This window comes from Sminthopsis crassicaudata, chromosome 1 (genome assembly GCF_048593235.1).
Source record: "Sminthopsis crassicaudata isolate SCR6 chromosome 1, ASM4859323v1, whole genome shotgun sequence".
Taxonomy (NCBI): domain Eukaryota; kingdom Metazoa; phylum Chordata; class Mammalia; order Dasyuromorphia; family Dasyuridae; genus Sminthopsis; species Sminthopsis crassicaudata.
Genome location: NC_133617.1, coordinates 656,882,036 through 656,907,684, shown reverse-complemented (window position 1 = coordinate 656,907,684; position 25,649 = coordinate 656,882,036).

Sequence of the window (25,649 nt, the reverse complement as noted above, 5' to 3'; positions counted from 1 at the left end):
TGAGAGTATAGGAATAATATAAATAATAATTTATATTATAAATATAATATATTATATTTCTATTTATTTATATATTATATTATATCTATATATATATTTATATAATATATTGTATTTATATATAAAGTATATATAAATATGATTATTCTAAAGAAGAGATTCCTTAGAATAATCAGGAGCATATATTTATGATCATCAGTAAGCATAATATGGAATGGAGATAAACTGGAACCTTTGCCAGTAAGATCAGGAGTGAAACAAGTTTGCCTACTATCACCATTACTATTCAATATTGTATTAGAAATGCTAGCCTGGGCAATAATAGGCGAGAAAGAGATTAAAGGAATAAGAGTAGGTAATGAGGAAGTCAAAATGTCACTCTTTGCAGATGATATGATGGTATACTTAGAAAACTCTAGAGATTCTAATAAAAAGTTATTATAAATAATTCACAACTTTAACAAAGTTGCTGGATACAAAATAAATCCACATGAATCCTCAGCATTTTTATACATCACCAACAAAATGCAACAGCAAGAGATACAAAGAGAAATTCCATTCCAAAAATGTTGAGAGTATAAAATATTTGGGAATCCATCTAGCAAAGAAAAGTAAGGAATTATATGAGCAAAATTACGAAATACTTGCCACAAAAATAATTTGAAAGACATCCAGTGCTTGTGGATAGGCCAAGCGAATATAATAAAGAGGACAATACTCCCCTAACTAATCTATTTATTTAGTGCTATACCAATCAGACTCCCAAGAAACTATCTTAGTTTCCTAGAAAAAAAAAAATGACAACAGAGTTCATATGGAAGAATAAAAGGTCAAGAATTTCAAAGGAATTAATGAAAAAAAAAAAAGTCAGATGAAGGTGGTCTAGGTATACCTGATCTAAAGCTATATTATATAGCAACAGTCACCAAAACCATTTGATATTGGCTAAGAAATAGACGAGTCCATCAGTGGAACAGATTAGGTAAAAAGGACAAAGAAAGGGTACAACTATAGCAATCTAGTATTTGATAAACCCAAAGATACCAACATTAGGGATAAAAATTCATTATTTGAAAAAAAAAACTGTTGGGAAAACTAAAAAGTTTCTGTACAAACAATACTAATGCAAACAAGATTAGAAGGGAAGTAACAAATTGGGAAAATATTTTTAAAGTGAAAGGTTCTGACAAAGGTCTCATTTCCAAAATATATAGAGAACTGACCCTAATTTATAAGAAATCAAACCATTCTCCAATTGATAAATGGTCAAAGGATATGAACAGACAATTCTCAGATGATATAATTGAAATTATATCCACTCATATGAAAGAGTGTTCCAAATCACTACTGAACAGAGAAATGCAAATTAAGACAACTTTGAGATACCACTACACACCTGTCAGATTGGCTAAGATGACAGGAACAAATAATGATGAATGTTGGAGGGGATGTGGGAAAACTGGGACACTAATACATTGTTGGTGGAGTTGTGAAAGAATCTAATAATTCTGGAGAGCAATTTGGAACTATGCCCAAAAAGTTATCAAACTGTGCATACCTTTTGATCCAGCATTGCTGCTATTGGGCTTATGTCCCAAAGAAATACTAAAGTGGGGATAGGGACCTGTATATGCCAAAATGTTTGTGGCAGCTCTTTTCATAGTGGTTAGAAACTGGAAGATGAATGGATGTCCATCAATTAGAGAATGGTTGGGTAAATTATGGTATATGAAGGTTATGGAATATTATTGCTCTGTAAGAAATGACCAGCAGGAGGAATAAAGAGGCTTGAAGAGACTTAAATCAACTGATGCTGAGTGAAATGAATAGAACCAGAAGATCGCTGTACACTTCAATGTTGTATGAAGAGGTATTCTGATGGAAGTGGATATCTTCAGCATAAAGAAGATTCAACTCACTTCCAGTTGATCAGTGATGGACAGAAATAACTACACCCAGAGAAGGAACACTGGGAAGTGAATGTAAATTGTTAGCACTACTGTCTATCTACCCAGGTTACTTATACCTTTGGAATCTAGTACTTAATGTGCAACAAAAAAATTGGTATTTACACACATATATTGTATCTAGGTTATATTGAAACATATGTAAAATGTATGGGATTGCCTGTCATCAAGGGGAGAGAGTAGAGGGAGGGAGGGGATAATTTGGAAAAATGAATACAAAGGATAATATTATAAAAAAAAATTACTCATGCATATATACTGAGAAAAAAATTACAAATAAAAAGTATGTAAAATCTCATTTTAAAAAGAATCAAAAACAATAAACCATTCAAACCATTTCAAATATTATTAAATAATAACCTGATAATTTATAAATAATCCATTGTGATTGTATAGAAAGCGTTTCATTATTAATAAATAAGGGAAAATATTTTTTTTACCCAAGTAGATTTCAGAAAACAATAGTTGGTTATTACAACCATAATGCAACATTGTTACAAAGACAAATATAGGGAAGGTGTAACACTCTCTCCTTAAATCTCTTAGAATATTCATACTACTAGGAAGATTGGTACTGCTTCTCTAGTCACGACCAGTTACCTTCTACATAAGTGGGTTCTAATACATGTTGAGTTTGCATTTCAAAGAAAATATTTGTTGTATACTATTAGTATGGTTTCGCTGGTATACTTTAAGTGTGTGAAAACTCTTCTGATTGTTAAAGATTTGTCTTGATGCTTTTATTTTCATCCTAATCAATAGCAAAAATATATAGTCATATTTTTCATTGGTAGTCCCTCTTCAGCTTTCAATTTATTCACTGGAAAATGATTAAGAGGTGATTACTTCTGAATATGATTTCAGTTGTCTTTAATATCGATTACTGGTATCATAACTAGATATTGCCCTGTGGTAAATTTTTTGCTTTATGTTGAAATATGTTAAGGACCTTCCCTGGCCTTTGAAGGAATTGAGTTCCTGTTAGAAAAAAGGTAAACGTAAAGTCTGTTTTATGGAAGGGGTAGAATCTAATAATGGGCTGGTGATATTGTGGCCTAAAAGATCTAGGAGTGTGGAGGTAATAGATCCCGCTCTGTAAGTAGCATAATGTCGTTGTGAAGTTTGTTTAAAAGAGACAAAGGCTTACTCTGACCAACTAAGTCGTGCACAGGTCAACATTGACCTAGGCCAGGGAGATCTGTATAAGTATCTTCTAGATGCTTTATAATATTATAGCACATTTGCCCACCTGGGAAGAAGGAGAAGATGAAAGGCCAGTATCAGTCTTTGAAGTTCCCTACACAAACTCAATTATTCTCCAAGATTCCCCTTTTAAAATGAGGCATGAAATAGAAAAAATATCTATCTTTCCCTAATAGAGACCATTACGTAGTTGGTGATAGTTTCTTTACTTTCTAGGTCCCTGGGAATTTTCTCCTTCTTTAATTCAAAAACTTTCTAGGATTTGGAAAGGAGAACTAAGTTTGTTTTTGGTAGAATATCATAAAAAAGAAAAAGAGAAGCTTCATGATGTCCTGTCCAGCCCAGATTGGGCTACTTTGGGGTAACATTTACCAGATATTGAAGTTCTACTCATCTCAACCAAATATGGTCAGCCAAGTAGGAAATCAATAGTGATGAGATAAGATAGGGGCAATTAAACTAGGATATGACTAGAAAGGGAGAGAATCAGTCAACCTTTCCTACTGAGTTATGATCAGGGAATTTCTTTGCCTTCCTATTTCCCAATACTGTTTACAAAACTTTTTAGTTTTTCACACTCAAGCTATTTTTCCCTCTAAGAAATGAGAGACTTTTGGGGGAGGAAAGGGAACTTATGGATCCTTACAAACTTGTAAGAATGGAAGGACTTTCTTGTTTAACTATCCTAAGTCATGATGTCAGAGACCAGTGTCCTGAAGTCCTAGTTTTTCCTTTGCTGTTTCTCCAAATAATATAACATTTTAGTAGCTTGGATGGGAAAGCATAGAAATAGGTTTTAGTCTCATCTCTGAAATTTACTCTGCACATCCTTTTACTCATTTTAAACGGTAGATATCTAACTAAGACCTTTTGAAATCCTTTCTAACTATAACAATCTGTGAATCCCTGGGGCCTCAATTTCCAAGTATATAAAATTAAATAGTAGGGCTGAATGAACTTTATCTGAGATACAATTTATGGTGCTTATCCAGGGACAAAATTTCCTGGTTATGTTGTTGACATTTCAAAATGTTAAACAAAGCCAAAAGTAAACTTTGGAATACTGAAGGTTAGTTATTTTCCATATTCCCATAAAACAATGTTTCAATTTAAATATAGACAAATGATGTTACTATTTAGAAAAGAAAATATAAGGCTCAATAATGATAATTATGTCAACTTTGTAACATTCACCATAGAAGAATGATGATTTGGTACTCATAAATTTATCCTAACATCAAATTGCTAAAATATTCCTATTATCTATGAAAGTTGTGAAAAGAACAAAAAGTTCAGTTTGATAAAAAATTAACTTTTCTAGTGAAAAGTTTTAAAACTGAGGTAGGAAAGAACAAGTTGTGAGTAAAATCAATCTATAAATCAACAAGTACAAAATACCAACTGCATGTCCAATATTATACTTAATATTTGGTTCTGGATAACAAAAATAAAAAGGTATCTGCCTGGGGATACCAAATTCCAGTAGATTTAGCTAGTCAATTTATACATATTCTTAACATATATGATGAACATAATTTTCTAAAAAAAAATACTTGTTATTTATAGAGTATATAGACATTTCATGGGTGAACTACATAGCAAGCCATAGTAATTTCAATTAGAGAACAAATGCAGGGGAATTTGTTTAAATCTGTTTATCTACAATGTAAAATAAAATAATGGGAAATGCCAAATATTAATGTGGTAACACAAATGTAATTCAAACTTCATCCCTTAGGAATCTACATGTTTTGAAATAAAGATCATCCTTTAATTGCCTTTTCTTTATTAAAGAAGCAAGAACATGCAGTTAATCAGCAATTATTGTGTACTCTGCATTACTCAGAGAAATATTGTGGAAGATATAAGCATAGTCAACAATCATTTGTCTCCAGAAGAAAACACTAAAATCATGGGAGAAAGTTATGTTCTCATTGTAAAATATAGAACTGCACAAGAAATTCAAGGTAATATGTTAAATGACATATAGATAGTAAATAGCCTGAATCCAAAATGTATAGTTGTTGTACATTGCTCTCATAGTAAAAAATCCCAAAGAAATAAATAGAATTTAGAGTTACAATGTATTCTAAGAAAACCTATTCCAGAAATCTAGGTAAAGAAAACTAGATCCTGAATTTTCATGAAAAATATCCTAAAATCAACTGATCAACTGATAAGAGACTTTTCTGATGTGACAAACTGAAGCAGTCTCATTTTCCTAACATTTAAAGAAGGTGGAATCCATTCTGCATCTGCTTTCCTATTTGTTGTCAAGAACAAGATAATACCATATCTTGTCTTATAGCACTTCCCTTAGCCTCTTCTACAATGTGAATGAAGAACCTGAGGATGAAGGACCAAACTCCTCTCAATACCCTCATTTATAAAGAAATGACTTGGAGGGGTAGGATCTGGAGGATCTGAATTCGATTCTAATCTCACACTCTTAACACTTCCTAGCTCTGTGACCCTGGAGAAGTCACTTAACCCCAATTACCTTAGGGGGAAAAAAAAAAGACTTGGCTTACTCTGCTCTGTATCTAACATTTTGTTTAATTTAAACTCTACAAAATATGATGGCCCAACACTGGATAACTTCTGGCAATTTGGAAATTGGCTCTTGAAAATTTGCCTCTTCATATTCTTTGACTATTTATCAATTGGGAAACAACTCATTTTTTAAAACATACATATTTGGGTTTTTATACATGTATAATACATACACACACACACACACACACACACACACACACATATATATATATATATATATATATATATATATATATATATATATATATATATAAGTATCTCTGATAAAAGTCATATTTTTCAAATATAAGAGAACTGAAGCAAATTTATTAAATTTCTTCCGACTTTATAGATGTGGTAGGCACATGTTTCCATGCTTCCTTGATTTATTTAATATATCATTATTTATTCCTAAATCATTTGCTCAAATAATGCATTATTGGTGGAGTTATGAAATGATCTAGCCATTTTGGAGAGCAGTTTGGAACTATGTACACAGGACTATAAAACTGTGCATATTCTTTGATCCAGCAGTGTCTCTTCTAAGTTTGTATCCCAAAGAGATCATAAAAGAAGGAAAAGGACCAACATGTGCTAAAATGTTTGTAGCAGCTCTTTTTGTAGTGGCAAAGAACTGGGAATTGAATGGATGCCCATATGTTGGAGAATGGCTGAATAAATTAAGGTATATGAATGTAATGGAATGTTATTATTCTATAAGAAATGATGAGCAGGATTATGTAATGATCAGCTGTGATGAATTGGCTCTTTGTAACAATGAGGTGATTCAAGAAAATTCCAATGGACTTTGATGGGGAAAAAAAATCCACATAAAGAAAACTATGGAGACAATGTGGATGAAAGTATAGAATTTTCACTTTTTAATTTTGTTGTTTCTTTGATTGTTTTTTCTTTCTCATTTCCCCCCTATTTTGATCTGATTTTTCTTGTGTAACATGACAAATATGGAAATATGTTTAGAATAATTGCACATATTTAACCCATATAAGATTGCTTGCTTTTTGGGGGAGCAGGAAAGTCAGGGAGAGGAGAAAAATTTGAAGGACAAAGTTTTACAAAAATGAATGTTAAAAATGATCTTTTTATGTATTTGGAAAAGTAAAATACTATTGAAATTTGTTTTAAATAATTTTTCTATTTTAATCTTTTCTTGAATTTATATGCTATGAAATTGATCAATGCCTAGTTTTTGCCAAGATATCTTTCAGTTTTCTCAGCAATTTTTGTCAAATGATGAATTCTTACTACTAAAGCTGGAATCTTTGTTTATCAAATGTTAAATTGCTATTTTCATTTACTACAATGCATTATGTACCTAATGTATTCCGCTGATACAGAACTTTATTTTTAAGCCAGTATCAGATTGTTTTGATAATAACTAATACATAATATACTTTGAAATTTGGTAACAATAGATTGTCTTCCTTGATATTTATTATTCTTATTTGTTTCCTTGATATTCTTGACGTTTTCTTCACCCAGATGAATTTTCTTTTTCTTTTTTTCAAGATCTAAAATGATTATTTGGTAGTATGATTGGTGTGGCACTAAATAAGCAAATTAACTTAGGTAGAAATTTCATTTTTTTTTGTATTGTGTCAGTCTAACCATGATTGTTCAGAATTTCTGTTAATTGTTTGGATTTCTCATTATTTGCATGAAAGATATTTCATACTTTTGTCCATATACTTCCTGGACTTGTCTTGGCAAGTAGAGTTCCAATTGTTTTCAATTGTCTTCAGTTATTTCAAATTTTTACTAGGTTTTATTGGGAATATATTAAAATGTTGATGATGTATTCAGGTTAATTTTATACCTTTAAAATTTATATTAAAAATTTCAAGTTTATTTTTTATTTGAATCACTGAGTTCTCTAAGCATATTATCATACCATTTGTAGTGATAGTTTCCCTTCCTCATTGACTATTCTAATTGCTTCTATTTCTTTTTCCTTTCTTTTTGCTCTAGCCATCATTTCTACTATACTATTAATAATAGTAGTGATGATGGATATTTTTACTTCATTCTTGATCTTATTAGAAAAGGTTGAATTTTGTCCCATTTATAGATAATTTTAACTCTTGTTTTTAAATAGATATTACTTACTATTTTATTTTTTATTGTTTAATTTTACTTATTTATATTTTTTTCACAGTATATATGTATGAGTAATTTTTATAATATTATCCCTTGTATTCATTTTTCCAAATTACCCCCTCCCTCCCTCTACTTATTATTTTAAGAAAAGACTTTTGATTTATATGGTTTCTGCTATTTTTAGTAGGATGGGATATTATATTTTATTTAAGACTTTTCTGAATCCATTTATATAATCTTACTATTTTTGTTGTTTTTCTTATTGATGATTAATTATGCTGAAAGTTTTCCTAATGTTGAAATAGCCCTGAATTCCTGGTATAAAATTTCATGTGATTATGATATTTTCATTTGATGTTTGTCATGTAGTGCTGCAATCTCATTGCTAATATTTCAGTTAACATTTTTGCATCATATACCTTAAGTAATTTATTCCATAGTTGTCTGTTTTTTTTTCCCTATCAAAAACCTTCGTATTTTTGTCACAAAAGAGATTTCTAGTACTCTTTACTTATTTTTAAATGGAGTTTATATTTTGGGCTTCTTTATTTCTTATCTGATAGAACTTATGTGTAAATCCAACTTATCTTGAATATTTCCTTGGGAAGCCCATTGATGGCTTGCTAATAATTAAAAAAAATAATAATAACCAATAATTATTGCAATTTTATTTTCATTGTTGGTGCATTTATTCTTTTCATATTAAATACTAATAATTTGGTTTTCTTCCTTATTAAGTTAACCAACATTCACAAAACTAGATGCTAGTTTTATTTATTGTTTCAATTTTGGTCACTCTATTGTTTTACTTCAGTAAAGAAATATGTACATATAAATTAAAAATTAATTGAGAACTAAGTCTAATCAGAAAGAATGAGTAGGTCAGAAAACAAATCATAGAAATAATAATCACAATGAGACAATATTGCAACATCTGTAACATAAAGACAGAGCAGTACATAGGGGAAATTTTCGCTGGTCTTTTACATTTTGGAATATCATTTTTCAAGCCCTCCACTCCTTTTATGTGGTATTTATTAAATCTTCTGTGATTCTGACCCTGGCTTTACAATATTTGAATGTGTTTTTTTCCCCTGCTATTAGAATATTTTCTTTTGACCTGGGAGTGTTACAATTTCCATATAATATTTCTACAAGTTTCCATTTGGGGATCTCTTTTCAGGTGATGATTGGAAGATTATAAAAAAAGTCTATTTAACTTTGTGATCCCAACATATTGAGGCATTTGCCCTTAATTTCTTGAAATATATCTAATCTCTTTCTTTCATTATGGCTTTCAGCTAATCCAATAATTCTCAAATTCTCCATCTTTGATTTAGTTTTGTGATTTGTTTCCCCCCAATGAAGTATTTCTCATTGTCTTCTATTTTGTTTTCTCTTTTTTGACTTTGTTTTATGGTTTGTTGATGTCTCTATAAGTCATTGGAATCTATTCATCCAATTATTATTTTAAGGAATCATTTTCTTCAGTGAGTTTTCCTGCCTCTTTTTCCTTTTGGTCATTCTTCTTTTTAAGTTGTTCTTTTCTTCAGTATTTATTTATTTGAAGATTTTTATTTACAAAGCATATGCATGGGTAATTTTTCCAACATTGACCCTTGCAGAATCTTTTCTTGCAAATTTTCTCCTCCTTCCCCCCAGCCCCTCCCCAGCTGGCAGGTAGACCAATACATGCTAAATATGATGAAATACTTGTTAGATTATATATATATATATATATATATATATATATATATATATATATATATATATATATGTGTGTGTGTGTGTGTGTGTGTGTGTGTGTGTGTGTGTGTGTATACAACATATTTATATGATTATCTTATTGTACAAGAAAAATTAGATCAAGAAGGAAGAAAAAGAAAAATTGAGAAACTAAACACAATGCAAGCAAATAACAACAGAGAGAGAGAGAATGTTATGTTGTGGTCCACACTCTGTTCCTATGGTTCTCTCTCTGCGTATAGATGACTGTCTTTGTCACTGCACAAGTGGAACTGGTTTGAATCACCTTAAAATTGAAGAAATCCATGTCGATCAGAGTTGATCGCCATATATTCTTGTTGTTGCTATGTATGATGATCTTCTGGTTCTGCTCATTTCACTTAGCATCAGTTCATGTAGACCTCTCTAAGACTCTTTAAAATCATCCTGCTGAGTGTTTCCTACAAAACAATAGTATTCCATAGCATTCATATGCCAAAATTTATTCAGCCAATCTCCAGCTGATGGGTATCCATTCAGTTTCCAGTTTCTTGCCACTACAAAGAGGGATGCCACACATATTTTTGCACATGTGGGTCCCTTTCCATCCTTTAAGATCTCTGGGATATAATCCCAGGAGAAAAACTGCTGAATCAAAGTTTGATAACATTTTCAGCATACTTCCAAAGTGCTCTCCAGAATGGTTGGATCTGTTCACACTTCAATTAATAATGTATCAGTGTTCCAGTTTTCCCACATCCCTGCCAACATTTGTCATTAATTTTTCCTGTCATCTTAGCCAAACTGACAGGTGTGTAGTGGTATCTCAGAGTTGTTTTAATTTGCATTTCTCTGATCAACAGTGATTCAAAGAACCTTTTCATGTGGTTACAAATAGTTTCAATTTTTTCCTTTGAAAATTGTCCATTCATATTCTTTGACCTTTTATCAAAAGGAGAATGGCTTGAACTAATAAATAAATCTGAGTTAATTCTCTATGTATTTTAAAATTCCTTTGGATGTAAAAATGTTTTTCCAGTTTATTACTTCCCTTCTAATTTTGTCTGCATTACTTTTGTTTGTACAAAAAGTTTTTTTTTAACTTAATATAATCAATATTATCTATTTTATGATCAATAATGACCTCTAGTTCTTCTTTGGTCACAAATTCCTTCCTCCTCCACAAATCTTAGGTAAACTGTCTTATGCTCTTCGAATTTTTTTTAATAGTTTAGATCATGAACCCCTTTCCACCTTATCTTGGTATTTGGTGTTAGGTGTGGGTCTATGGCTACTTTCTGCCATGTAAGTTTCCACTTTTCCCGGCAGTTTTTGTCAAATAGTCAATTCTTATCCCAAAAGGTGTGGCTTTTGGGTTTCTCAAATATTGGAAGTCAGTGATTATTTTTCTCTGTGAACCGAATCCATTCTACTGATGGATTAATCTATTTCTTAGCCAGTACCAAATGATTTTGATGACTGCTACTTTCTAATATAGTTTTAGATCTGATACAACTAGGCCACCTTCATTTACTTTTTGCTCCTTTAATTCCTTTGAAATTCTTGATCTTTTGTCCTTCAGATGAATTTTGTTGTTACTTTTTCTAGTTGAGTAACATAGCTTCTTGGGTGTTTGATACAAAACAAAACAAATAGATCTATTTAGGGAGTATTGTCAGCTTTATTATATTTTCTCAGACCTATCCATGAGCACTTCATATTTTTCCAATTGCTTAGATCTGGCTTTATTTGTGTGAAAAGTGTTTCATAGTTCTTCTTATATAGTTGCTGACTTTCCCTTGGAAGATAAAATTCTCAAACATTTTATATTATCAACAGTTATCTTAAATGGAATTTCTCTTTGTATCTCTTGGATTTTTTTTAGTTGTGTATAAAATTGCTGAATATTTATATGGATTTATTTTGTATCTTGTAACTTTTCTAAAGTTGCTAAGACTTATTTCTAATAGCTTTTCAGTTGATTCTCTGGAATTCTATAAGTATACTATTATATTATCTGTAAAGTGATAATTTGGTTTTCCCATTACATACTATAATTCCTTTATCTCTTTATCTTCTCTTATTGCCAAGGCTATATTTCTAATACAATACTCAATAGCAATAATGGGCAACCCTGATTCGCTCCTGATCATATTGAGAATGGCTCCATTTATCCCCATTGTATCTGATGCTTGTTGATGTTTTTAATTAGATAATACTGACTATTTTAAGGAAAAGTCCATTTATTCCTATACTCTTACTGTTTTTAAAAGGAATGGGTGTTGTATTTTTTTGCATCTATTGAGATAATCATATGTTTTTGTTAATATGGCTATTGATATAGTCAATTATGCTAATAGTTTTCATAATTTAGAACTAGCCTTGCATTCCTAGTATAAATCCTACTTGGTCATGGTGTATTATCCTGGAGATGATTATCTGTAATCTCTTTGCTAATATTTTATTTAAGATTTTTACATCAATATTCAGTAGGGAAATTGGTCTATAATTTTTTTTCTCTGTTTTAGTTCTCCTTGGTTTAGTTATCAGTACCATGTCTGTGTCATAAAAGGAAATAGGTAGGAGTCCTTTATTAGCTATTTTTTTCAAATACTTGACGTATTATAGGAGTCAATTGTTCTTTAAATGTTTGGTAGATTTCACATATAAATCCATCTGGTCCTGGTGATGTTTTCTTAGGGAGTTGTTCATTCTTTTTTTTTATTAATTTTATAATTATACATTTTTGACAGTATATATGCATGAGTAATTTTTATAACATTATCCCATGTATTCATTTTTCCAGATTTTCCCCTCTCTCCCTCTACTCCCTCCCCTAGATGACAGGCAATCTCATACATTTTACATGTGTTACAGTATAACATGGATATAATATATGTGTGTAAATCCAATTTTCTTGTTGCACATTAAGTATTGGATCCCGAAGGTATAAGTAACCTGGGTAGATACACAGTAGTGTTAATATTTTGCATTCAATTCCCAGTTCCTTCTCTGGGTGTAGTTGTTTCTGTCCATCATTGATCAGCTGGTAGTGAGTTGGATCTTCTTTATGTTGAAGATATCCACTTCCATCAGAATACATCTTCATACAGTATTGTTGTTGAAGTGTATAGTTATCATCTGGTTCTGCTTATTTCACTCAGCATCAGTCCATGCAAGTCTCTCCAAGCCTTTCTGAATTCATCCTGCGGGTTATTGCTTACAGAGCAATAATATTCCATAGCTTTCATATACCATAATTTACCCAACCATTCCCCAATTGATGGACATCCATTCATCTTCCACTTTCTAGCCACTACGATAAGAGCTCCTACAAACATTTTGGCACACATATGTCCCTTTCCCATCTTTAGTATTTCTTTGGGATATAAGCCCAATAGCAGCACTGCTGGATCAAAGGGTATGCAGAGTTTGATAACTTTTTGGGCATAATTCCAGATTGCTCTCCAAAATGGCTGGATTCTTTCACAACTCCACCAACAAAGTATTAGTGTCCCAGTTTTCCCACATCCCCTCCAACATTCATCATTATTTGTTCCTGTCATCTTAACCAATCTGACAGGTTTGTAGTGATATCTCAGAGTTGTCTTAATTTGCATTTATCTGATCTACTGAAATATCTGATCTACTGATTTGGAACATTCTTTCATATGAGTAGATATAGTTTCAATTTCATTATCTGAGAATTGTCTGTTCATATCCTTTGACCATTTATCAATTGAAGAATGGTTTCATTTCTCATAAATTAGGATCAATTCTCTATATATTTTGGAAATGAGATCTTTAAAAATATTTTCCCAATTTGTTACTTCCCTTCTAATTTTGTTTGCATTAGTATTGTTTGTACAGAAACTTTTTAGTTTGATGTAATCAAAATCTTCTATTTTGTGATCAATAATGATCTCTAGTTCTCCTCTGGTCATAAATTCCTTCCTCCTCCACAGGTCTGAGAGGTAGACTATTCTCTGTTCGTCTAATCTATTTATTATCTACTTCTTTATGCCTAAGTCATGGACCCATTTTGATCCTATCTTGGTATATGGTGTTAAGTGTGGATCCATATCTAATTTCTGGCATACTAATTTGCAGTTTTACCAACAGTTTTTTGAAAATAATGAATTTTTATCCCTCATGTTGGTATCTTTGGGTTTGTCAAAGACTATATTGCTATAGATATACACTTTTTTGTCCATTGTATCTGATCTGTTCCATTGATCTACCGGTCTATTTCTTAGCCAATACCAAATGGTTTTGGTGACTGCTGCTATATAATATAGCTTTAGATCAGGTACACCTATACCACCTTTATCTGACTGTTTTTTCATTCGTTCCCTTGCAATTCTTGACCTTTTATTCTTCCATATGAATTGTGTTGTTATTTTTTTCTAGGTCATTAAAATAATTTCTTGGGAGTCTGATTGGTATAGCACTAAATAAATAGATTAGTTTGGAGGGTATTGTCATCTTTATTATATTCGCTCGGCCTATCCAAGAGCACTGAATGTCTTTCCAATTATTTAAATCTGACTTTATTTTTGTGGCAAGTGTTTCTTAATTTTTCTCATATAATTCCTGATTATTCTTTGGTAGATAGCTTCCCAAATACTTTATACTCTCAACATTTGTTTGGAATGGAATTTCTCTTTGTATCTCTTGCTGTTGAATTTTTTTGGTGACATATAAAAATGCTGAGGATTTATGTGGATTTATTTTTTATCCTGCCACTTTGCTAAAATTCTGAATTATTTCTAATAGGTTTTTAGCAGAATCTTTGGCATTCTCTAAGTATACCATCATGTCATCTGCAAAGAGTGATAGTTTGATTTCCTCACTTCCTACTCTAATTCCTTGAAACTCTTTCTCGGCTCTTATTGCCAAGGCTAGCATTTCTAGTACTATATTGAATAGAAATGGTGATAGTGGGCAAACTTGTTTCACTCCTGATCTTACGGGTAAAGGTTATAGTTTATCTCCATTACATATTATGCTTACTGACGGTCATAAATATATGCTCCTGAATATTCTAAGGAATAGTCCATTTATTCCTATACTCTCAAGTGTTTTTAGTAGGAATGGATGTTGGATTTTATCAAATGCTTTTTCTGCATCTATTGAGATGATCATATGGTTCTTATTAATTTGATTATTAATATGGTCAATTATATTAATAGTTTTCCTAATATTAAACCAGCTCTGCATTACTGGTATAAATCCTACTTGATCAAAGTGTATTATCCTGGGGATGATTTTCTGAAGTCTTTTTGCTAATATCTTATTTAAGATTTTAGCATCAATATTCATTAAGGAAATTGGTTTATAATTTTCTTTCTCAGTTTTCGATCGACCTGGTTTAGGTATCAGTACCATGTCTGTGTCATAAAAGGAGTTTGGTGGGACTCCTTCATCCCCTATTTTTTCAAATAGTTTATATAACATTGGGGCTAATTGTTCTTTAAATGTTTGGTAGAATTTCCATGTAAATCCAACTGGTCCTGGGGATTTTTTCTTGGCGAGTTGATTAATAGCTTGTTCTATTTCTTTTTCTGAAATGGTACTATTTCAGCAATTTGTCTCCTCTTCTGTTAATCTAGGAAGCCTATATTTTTGGAGGAAGTTATCCATTTCACTTAAGTTATCAAATTTATTGGCATAAAGTTGGGCAAAGTAACTCCTTATTAGTTCTCTAATTTCCTCTTCATTGGTGGAAAGATCCCGCTTTTCATTTGTAAGACTAACAATTTGCGTTTCCTCTTTCCTTTTTCTGATCAGATTTCCCAAAGGTTTATCTATTTTATTGGCTTTTTCATAAAACCAACTCTTGGTTTTATTTATTAATTCAATAGTTGTTTTTTTTTTTTTTTTTTTACTTTCAATATTATTGATTTCTCCTTTTAATTTTTGTATTTCAAGTTTAATTTTTGGTTGGGGATTATTAATTTGGTCTTTTTCTAGCTTTTTTAAGTTGCAAGGCCCAATTTGTTAATCTTCTCTTTCTCTATTTTGTTCAAATAATCCTCTAAAGATATAAAATTTCCCCTTATCATCGCTTTAGCTGCATCCCACAGATTTTGGTATGATGTCTCATCATTGTCATTATCTTGGGTGGAATTACTAATTGTTTCTAAAATTTACTCTTTCACCTAGTCATTCTTTAAGATGAGATTATTCAGTTTCCATTACTTTTTGGTCTATTTACCCCTAACTTTTTACTGAATGTAGCTTTTCTTGCATTGTGATCTGAGAAGAAGGCATTTATTACGTCTGCCTTCCTACATTTAATTTTGAGATCTTTATGTCCTAATATATGGTCTATTTTTTATAGGATCCATGAACTGCTGAGAAGAAAGTATATTCCTTTCTATCACCATTCAGTTTTCTCCAAAGGTCTATCATACCTAGTTTTTCTAATGTTCTATTTACTTTTTTAATTTCTTAATTATTTGTTTTGTGTTTTGATTTGTCTACATCTGAGAGTGCAAGGTTGAGATCTTCCACTATTATAGTTTTACTGTCTATTTCTTCTTGCAATTCTCTTAACTTTTCCTTTAGAAAGTTAGATGCTATAACACTTGGTGCATATATGTTTAGTATTGATATGGCTTCATTATTTATGCTACCTTTCAGCAGGATATAGTTTCCTTCCTTATCTCTTTTAATTAGATCAACTTCTGCTTTTGCTTGATCTGAGATAAGGATAGCTACCCCTGCTTTTTTGGCTTTACCTGAAGCATAATAGTTTCTGCTTCAACCTTTTACCTTTACTCTGTATGTATCTCCCTACTTTAAGTGTGTTTCCTGTAGACAACATATTGTAGGGTTCTGATTTTTGATCCAGTCTGCTATCCATCTCTGTTTGATGGGAGCGATCATCCCATTCACATTTACAGTTAAAATTACTAATTCTGTATTTCCTGCCATCATATTATCCCCAGATTATGCTTTTTTCCCTTGATCCCCCTGAACCCCTTCCCTGATATTTAATTTATTGACCCCACTTGTGATGTGCAGCCCTTCATTTTTTAAGTATCCCTCCCCCCTCACTCCAAGTCCCTTCCCTTATTCCCCTTTTCCTTTTCCCTTTTCCTCTCCCCCCTTTTAATGAGGTAAGAGAGAATTCTCTGAAAACAAATATGTCAATTGTTTACTCTTTGAGCCTCTTCTGATGAGAGTAAGATTCACACAATGATTCTCCCCCTCTCTAAATACCCTCATATATGGTATATTTTCTATGCCTCTTCCTGGGTTGCAGTTTCCCTCTTTTTATCACTCCTTCCCTTTTTCTGATACTACCCCCTTCCCTTCACTACAGCCCCCTTTTTTATATCAGTAAAATCAAATTATCCATGCAGACTTTCTATATATCCACAACAGAGATACAGTTCTCAAGGTTTCTGTGTACCTTTTTCTGTTTCTCTTCAGTCTTGTGGATGTAGATTAAGTCTGGTTTTTTTCTTAGAATTCCTCTATTTCATTGAATGACCGTCTTCTTCCATGGGAAAAAAATGCTAAACTTAGCTGGCTAGTTTATTCTTGGTTGCAATCCTTGATCTTTTGCCTTTCAGAATATCAGGTTCCAGGCCCTTTGATGTTTTAATGTGGAGGCAGCCAGATCTTGAGTGACCCTTATTGTGACACCTTGGTATTTAAATTGTTTTTTTCTAGCTGCTTGCAAGATTTTTTCCTTTGTGTTAATTCTGCAGATTAGCCACAATATGCTGTGGTGTTCTTTTTTTAGGTTTTTTTTCAGAAGGTGTTCAATGAATTCTTTCAACGCCTATTTTCCCTTCTGTTTCTATTATCTCTGGACAGTTCCCTTTGATGATTTCCTGTAAAATAGAATCTAGGCTCTTTTTTTGGTCATAGTTTTCAGGAAGTCCAATGATCCTCAGATTATCTCTCCTAGATGTATTTTCCAGGTCTATAGATTTTCCCAGTAAGTATTTGACATTATTCTCCAGCTTTTCATTTTTTTGTTTTGTTTTGTTTTGTTTTGTTTGACTGATTCTTGGGTTCTCAATGAAATATTCATTTCTATTTGCTCCGTCCTGATTTTTAAGGAGTTATTTTCTTCATTCACAGTTTTTAGTTCTTTTTGTATGTGCCCTATTGTGTTTTTAAATGAATTATTTTGCTCTATTGAATTTTTTTTCCATTTCCCTAATTTTTTAGAGAATTATTTTCTTTTTCCAATTCAGAAATCCTATTTTCTTGAGACTTTTTTTATCTTTTCCAATTCAGAAGTCCTACTTTCCTGTGATTTTTTAACCTTTTCTAATTCACAAATTTTGATTCCATGAATCTCCTGTGAATTCTTTATTTTTTCCAACTCAGATTTCAGAACATTGTTAATCTCTATCATAGTTTCTCTTTCCTTTCCCCATTTTTCTTCAAACTCTCTTAATTTTTTAATAGTTTCTTCAACGAGAGAGTCATGTGAAGGAGGGCAGGTATCGTTCCCCTTTAGGCTGTTATCTGCTGACTCTCTGCTATTAACTTCCTAGGCGTTGGATACCTGATCTTTCTCTGTGTAGAAGGAATCAATGGTTCTTCTTGGCTTTTTACTCATATTTAAAAAATCTTTTGGGGTCTGTCTTTGGGGTAAGAAGTTTATGTATTTATTTCTTTACCAGCTTCCTCCCAGACCAGTTGGATGCAGCAGCTCCTGTGTCTGAGCTAAGAGAGAGCTTTGGGCAAGAGTTCTCCTCCCCCTCCCTGGAAGTGCCTCAGAGGTGATTAGCAGGGCTGTGCTTTGAGGGTGCTGTGTGTCCTAGTGACTTCCCTGAGGTTTAAGACTGAACAGTAAAGGCGACACAAAGCCCAGCCTATGTGTCCCATGGGGTGTGGAGGTCAGCAGCTGATGTGAAAATCCCCTGTGCTCAAACTGCCCAGAAACTGCGGTCCCTATTTCAAAGGTTCCGCTTCTTTGGGCTTTCTGTGGCTGAGTTCCACAACCTCCAGCCAAGCCAGGCACTTTGTGAATTAGATGTTGCCTTGGGCTGTGTTCTTGCTTTTCAAATTCTTAACTACTCCAACTTGAAGCCCAAGACAGTAGAAGTCAGCTGTACAACTTTGCCGAGATCAGTTAGGCCACTTATGGATTGGGGTGGTTCTGGTATCTGGCTTTTTATTTTAAAGTGACTTTATTTCTCTTCTGAACTGCTCTTTTATAAGTAGAGAAGAGCTAACAGCCTGTGCCAGATTCTTCTATCTCAGTGGCTTATCTGATCCCAGAGCCCTCTTCAGCCTGATCGGCGCAGTGTGCTAGCACCCAACTGTCTGTGCTGGCCTTTCTTCTCCCTCCCCTGCCAACCAACCTTTTCTGTTGAAACTCCACTTTCTCTTCAGCTGGTAAGCCGTGCTTCCAGTCCTTGTGGTTTTCTATCAGGCTAGCATTATTTTTGAGGCTGATTTAACTAATTGGTATTGAGGGAAGAAGGGAGCTCACAAAATTGCATGTATCTTCTCCGCTATCTTGGCTCCTGAGATTTTACATTCTTTTAAAAATATTGGTTTCTGAATTCTCTCTGATCTATCCTGCCACCAACCCTATTATGAAAGGAAGAAACTAGTTATCTATTATAATGCAGAATCATACAAACATATAACCATATTAGCCATGTTACCAAAAAAAGGCACAAAAATAAATTGAAAATATTCACTGCAATCTGCATTCAGAGTTCATCAATTCTCTCTTTGGAGGTGGATAATATTTTTCATTATGAGTCCTTGGATCATCTGGGATCATTTTCTTGATCAGATTAAGTCTTTCACATTTCATCATCTCTTACAATATTTCTGTTAGTCTGTATAATCTCCTGGCTATGGTCAATTGACATTGCATTGGTTCATGTAAATCTTCCCAGCACAGAGGTATTCTAGTGTAGTAGATGAATTGTTGAAATTAGAAGTAAGAAGATACAGGTTTGCATGTGCTCACTAGGTGACCTTGAACCAGTTCCTTAATTTTGCTGTGCCACAGTTGTAAGTATTAATGTTTGGATTCAATGGCTTCTAAGATCTCTTCCTAAACTAAATATATTATGTCATGATTGTATGAACACATGGTACTAGAAAAACAACATGATATAGTAATGATGTGGATTAAGATTCCTTTCTAATTCCCAACCCCCATGAATTCCAATGGGAGATATTCAGGCCCCCCCAGCCCCCATGGGATCTGAGCTAACTTGGGCTGTCCCAAGGCCTGTCTGTCAGGCCAGAGGCCAACCTGGGACTCCACCCATAATCCCCTTCAGATTACCAAAAGCCCCCCTGTTAGAAAAGGGGAAAACTGGAGTCCACTTTTTGCAGAAGTCCCAAACATGGCATCCTTATGCCAGTCATGTCAAGGGTTTCTGCCCACTGGATCTGTAGCTCCAGTGCCCTCTTATCTCTACCCTCAATTTTACTAACTAAACTTTACTTCCAAACCCCACAATAAACCTCTTTTATCAATCTAGTTTTTCGGGTCTATAAATTCCTTTACAGGGGACTCTGTGCAGCTACTAGACCTCATTTAACTTTGTATCCTTGCACTGAATCCAAAGGGGTTGCAGGGGAGCTCTATTTGACTCCCTGTACCCCGAACCTTCCACTAGGCCTCAATTAAACCTAATTTCATTTAGATATTCCTTATCTAATTCTCATCAGTAAGTTAAGGACTAGACTTAGAATCAAGAAGACAGGCTCAAATCCTCTACCACCTATGTACTATAGTGATTATGACCAAGTTACATTACCCATCTGATCCTCAGCTAAGTGATCAGTAAAATGAGGAAAATTACACAGGGACTACCTCTAACAGGGTTGCTGTGAGACTCATTTTGTCTATCTGTGGACATGTTTTTGGTTTTTTTTGTTTTTTTGTTTTGTTTTTTTGCAAGGGTGCGGCTACTATACATTATTACAGTTTCTTGGAGACACAGGTGAGAATTGGGTGATAGACTGATGGTAACAGAGGATGAGAAATCCTGAAAAGAGCTCAGCATACCATAAATGTTAGTTCTCATTTATGCCTGCCTTGTGGCACGATTGTTAATTGAAAATGTATGTTATTTCATTGATATAGCTAATCCTGTCAATGACATAAATAACAATCTGAAGTTCTATTCAACTTATCAGCCACAAATGAACACACTATACCTTGGACATTAACATCATGATATCATTGTTCCCTTTTGAGTAGGAAGAATGAACAATGAGGCTCATTTAAGATACTGTTTGAAAAATCTTTTGCAAATGTAAAAGTGATATATGTAATTGGCAATAATAGTATTACCTAGCATGAGCAGACATATATTGTTATCTATGCCTGAAACAATAGTTCCTTTTAAAAGCTATTTCTAAAACTATTGCTGCAGAAATAAGATAAAAATGAGTTTTAGCCAGGAAATCCTGTGTCATAGACTAAATGTATGAAAAGGTGAATTAAAAAAAAAAAGTCTACTTAGTTAAAAAAGAAAAAGCAATACTAGAAAAAATTAGAAAATTCAAACTAATAAAGATTTGTGAGAAGAAATTCAAGAAATGACTCAGTTGGTTTCCAAATTAAAAAGGAAAACTTTTCTAATAGATCTTAAAGACTGAGATTTTCTCATAAGGTATTTTAATTTCTATGCTGTCTGCTTTATAATTACTTTATCTTTAAAGCAGAATAATTCTAGAAATGAGAGCTGAAAGTTTTCCCTACCATTGGTTTTCCCCTGAGGATATAGATTCTTGCTGAATTTCAATTACTGCTTACAGCAGTTATGCAAAGAGTCAAAGACTTTTCTAAAGTTCCTAGGTAGTTCATTTCTAGGAGTTCATTGACTATATGCACAACCACTGTGAGATATATTCACTTTTATCTAACTGCCACTAGAATCTTCCTCCAGATCCTCAGCATGATATAGAAAATGCCATGTGTTCTTGAGAGCTATTCCAATGAAATCACCTGACTGAGCAGAATGGAAAAGACTTCATAATGGACTGAAAAAAAAAAATTTGCATATGCCACCTAAAGACCAATCTAGCTCAATGTGTTTAGTTTCTGAACATTTACAAACAAAAGACTGGACACTAAATCACTAATTAATTTTTCACTACATCATTGTATGAAATAAAAAGGATTATTATTTATGTCATTGGAAAAGTTACCTGTATCAATGAAATAACATACATTTTCAATGTTTAGAGATAATACAAATGATATTCGACTTCATTAGAATCCCCCTTCATTGATGCTTAATACAATCACTGTATTATTATCTTGAGAATCTTCCTGAGTTACAGTGGCCAAAAATAATGCATTTCTGGGTAGCAAAACTTCTTGTGATAAGGTTCTAGGAATTTAGTTTATTAGATAAAGAGTCTTTAAATTACAGGGTATCTGAGTAACTAGTTGATGCAGTAGATAGAGCACTGGCCTGAAATTCAGAGTTCAAATCTGGCCCAGACACTTATAACTTCCTAGGTGTGTGACTCTAGGTAAGTCACTTAATCCGGAATGCCTTAGCAAAATAAATAAATAAATAAATGAAGGAATGAAGGAATGGATGGGTGAATATATGAATGAATAAACAAATAAATAAATACATGAATAGTTAAATAAATAAATAAATCACTGAGTATTAGCCACAGACATATTCCAAGGCTTCCTAAATTGATATAATAAATAAGGGCATATGATTTCTTTATAGAACTCAAAACTTTAATGTTAACTCAAAGGGATGATGAAACTTTAAGAGGGTGTTTTATTTATGTATTTTTTAAAATAACTTTTAGCAAAAGTGCAAACAGTTTACACTCATTTCCTGTTAGGTTCTTACTAAGTGCTAATGAGATAATGAGATGATAGATTCTTACTAAGTGCTAAGTTGGTACTTAATAATTCTCTAGTTCCCGCCTTTAGGGGAGTTTTACCCCTGTGAACTCCTGGGGAGAAGCTTGCATGCTTAGGAGGAGCAAGTTCATTGGTAAAGTATTTTTTCCCAGAAGCCCTTGCGTTACCCCACGCCCATTCTCGGGGGGGGGGGGGGGGGAATAAAAGAAGACACCATTGAGCAAGGAGAGAGTCTTGTCTGGGCCAGAGTTGGGGCTGCTTTCTGGAGGAAGAAGTCTTGACACTAGGCCAGAGAGAGATCGGCAGTCTCTGGAGACAACAGAATATTACAATTTCCCAGTGTTCCTTCTCTAGTTGTAGCTGGTCCATCATTGATCAATTGGAACTGAATTAGATCTTCTCTTTATTGAAGATATCCATTTCCATCAAAATACATCCTCATACAGTATCTTTGTTGAAGTGTATAATGATCCCCTAGTTCTGCTTATTTCATTCAGCATCAATTCACGAAAATCTTTCTAAGTCTCTCTGTATTCATCCTGATGGTCATTTCTTACAGAACAATAATATTCCATAACATTCATATACCATAATTTACCCAACCATTCTCCAATTGATGAGCATCCATTCATTTTCAGTTTCTAGCCACCACAAAAATGACTGCCACAAACATTTTGGCATGAGAGGGTTTTAGAAGAGGATCATGAAAAACAAAAGAAGGAAAAAAGGAAGAAAAGAAAAAGGAAGGAAGGAAAGGAGGAAGAAAGGGAAGGAGGAAGGGAAAGAGGCAGAAAAGGAGGGATGGATGGAGGCAAGAGGAAGAAAGGAATTCTAGTTTAAGCTACATATTCTACATCACATCTAAACTAATCAAACCCTCTTATCTATAGATATGTTCAAAACCCTTTCTTTGGGAGCTTCTTCTGGTAGGAACTGTCTTTTTTTTTCCTTTTAGCATCTCAAAAGCATTTGACAGTATAAGACCCTTGGTTATTGTTTTTTGTTGCTGATTTTTCATGTCCCTCTTTTCCTGATCTTATTTGGGATTTTCTGAATAAAAATATGGGCTCTTTCAATTTCCTTATCCAGCTTATTTTAAAGATAAGGAAATGGAAACAAGCAAAATTAACTGATTTGTCCAAATCACACAGCTGAAGCTGACTTTGAACTCAGGTCCTCCTGAGTTAAAAAATTACATTCTATCAACTACATCACCTAGCTGATTGCATGCTTGCATGACACATAGTAAGTGCTTAATTCTTGTTTATTTAATATTATGGTTTTGGTTTTAATCTTAAGTAGTTTTATACATTTAAAAACATTTATCTAAGAACTATCCATAGGCTTTACCAGAGTGCCAATAAGATTGATAGCACAGAAAAGAAAATGCTTTAAGAACCTGTGCTCTAGATGTATTCTGATAGAAGTGGATATCTTCAACAAAGAGAAAATCTAATTCAGTTCCAGTTGATCAATGATAGACAGAATCAGCTACACCCAGAGAAGGAACACTGGGAAATGAGTATATACTGTTTGCATTTTTGTTTTTCTTCCCAGGTTATTTTACCTTCTGAATCCAATTCTTCCTGTGCAACAAGAAATTCGGTTCTGCACAGATATATTGTATCTAGGATATACTATAACATATTTAATATGTATGGGAAGGCCTGCCATCTAGGGGAGGGGGTGGAGGAAAGGAGGGGAAAATTCAGAATAGAAGTGAGAACAAGGGATAATGTTGTAAAAAATTACCCATGCATATATACTGTAAACATATATATATATAATTATAAAATTAATAAAAAAAATTTAAAAAGAACCTGTGCTCTAGAGATAATGAAAGGCCAATGAAATCAAATTAGTAGAGGCTGGCAAACCTGGAGTTGTGTTTTTTGTGTATGATGATGTTGGACTGGAGAAGAGAGAGTCTTGATTCAAAGGCCAACAAGAAAAGTATTATCATAATTCAAGCAAGGGAAAGTGTAAGGCTAAAAGCCTGAAATAAGATATTGGCAATATCATATTGAGAAAATATCAGTCATGAAATGTTGTGAAGTTAGAGATAATTAATCTTCCATTGATTGGGCTTTTGGGATAAATAACAGTGAAAAGCTGAGGTTAAATTGACATTGTAACATTTGTGCCAGAAAGAATTGTATCTGTATTTGTATAGAAATGAATGAGACTGAATTCATGCTCTCTTCCCACCTTATTCACTGGCTTTATAAAGCACTTTCAGTGTACTTCTTTGTACTTCAGTATGGATGTCACTTCCTGCCATATATAGATATTGAAAGGGATTAACATAGATTTTGTCATCAGCTTTAAACACCCTGATAAAGCAACTCCTATTCAAACATCTGGAGTTTAAATTTCTGTTGCTCAAAAATGTGAAACACTTCACTTTAAATGCATTAAATTTTACACAGTGAGGCAGGTGGATCAATTCCAAAAGCCTTGCCTCCAGTGCAATTACAGCAGCATGAGGAGATACTTCTTTTTCTAGCATCTCCTCAAAGAAGCTTTTCCTTACTAGAATAATTTGGGCATCTATGTTCTAATATAGAAATATGAAAGGGGGTATTATATATTATTAGGATAATTATATATTATTCTTAATCTTTATTAATCACAATTAATAAAAGAAGGCACGAGCTTCAAATTGAGGCAGTTACCCATAGTACCATAGAATACCATTTCTGGAGTAAGGAAGACTCATCTTCCTGAATTCAAATGTAATGTGGAGAGATTTATTTGCTCTGTGGGATATTTTTTCATCTGTAAAATGAGGTGGAGAAGGAAATAACAAATCACTCCATTATTATTGCCAAGAAAATTCCAAACAGGATTGCAAAGAGTCACACATGATTGAAAATGACTAAATAATAACAAAAGAACTTCAAATTAGGCAACATTTCATGATTCCTTAGATGATTAAAGAAAAACAAAGAAAAATACTAACAACACAATTCAACACTTTTATTACGAACCAACTAAATAAAAGAACCTCCTAGAGAATGGAAACAAAGACAAAAGAGTGCAAGTCTCTGCCTTTAAGGATTTTTCATTCTACTAATATCAATTGTTTTATTTTCTTTTAAAGGAGGGAGGGGAAAAACCCCACAAAATTTATTAAATATATACTATGTGCAAAACCCTATCAAGTATCTCATTTGATTCTTATAAAAATGCTATACTTAATATTTTCCCCATTTTACAAATAAAAAAGTAAGGCAGGTAATGGTTGTCATTTGACC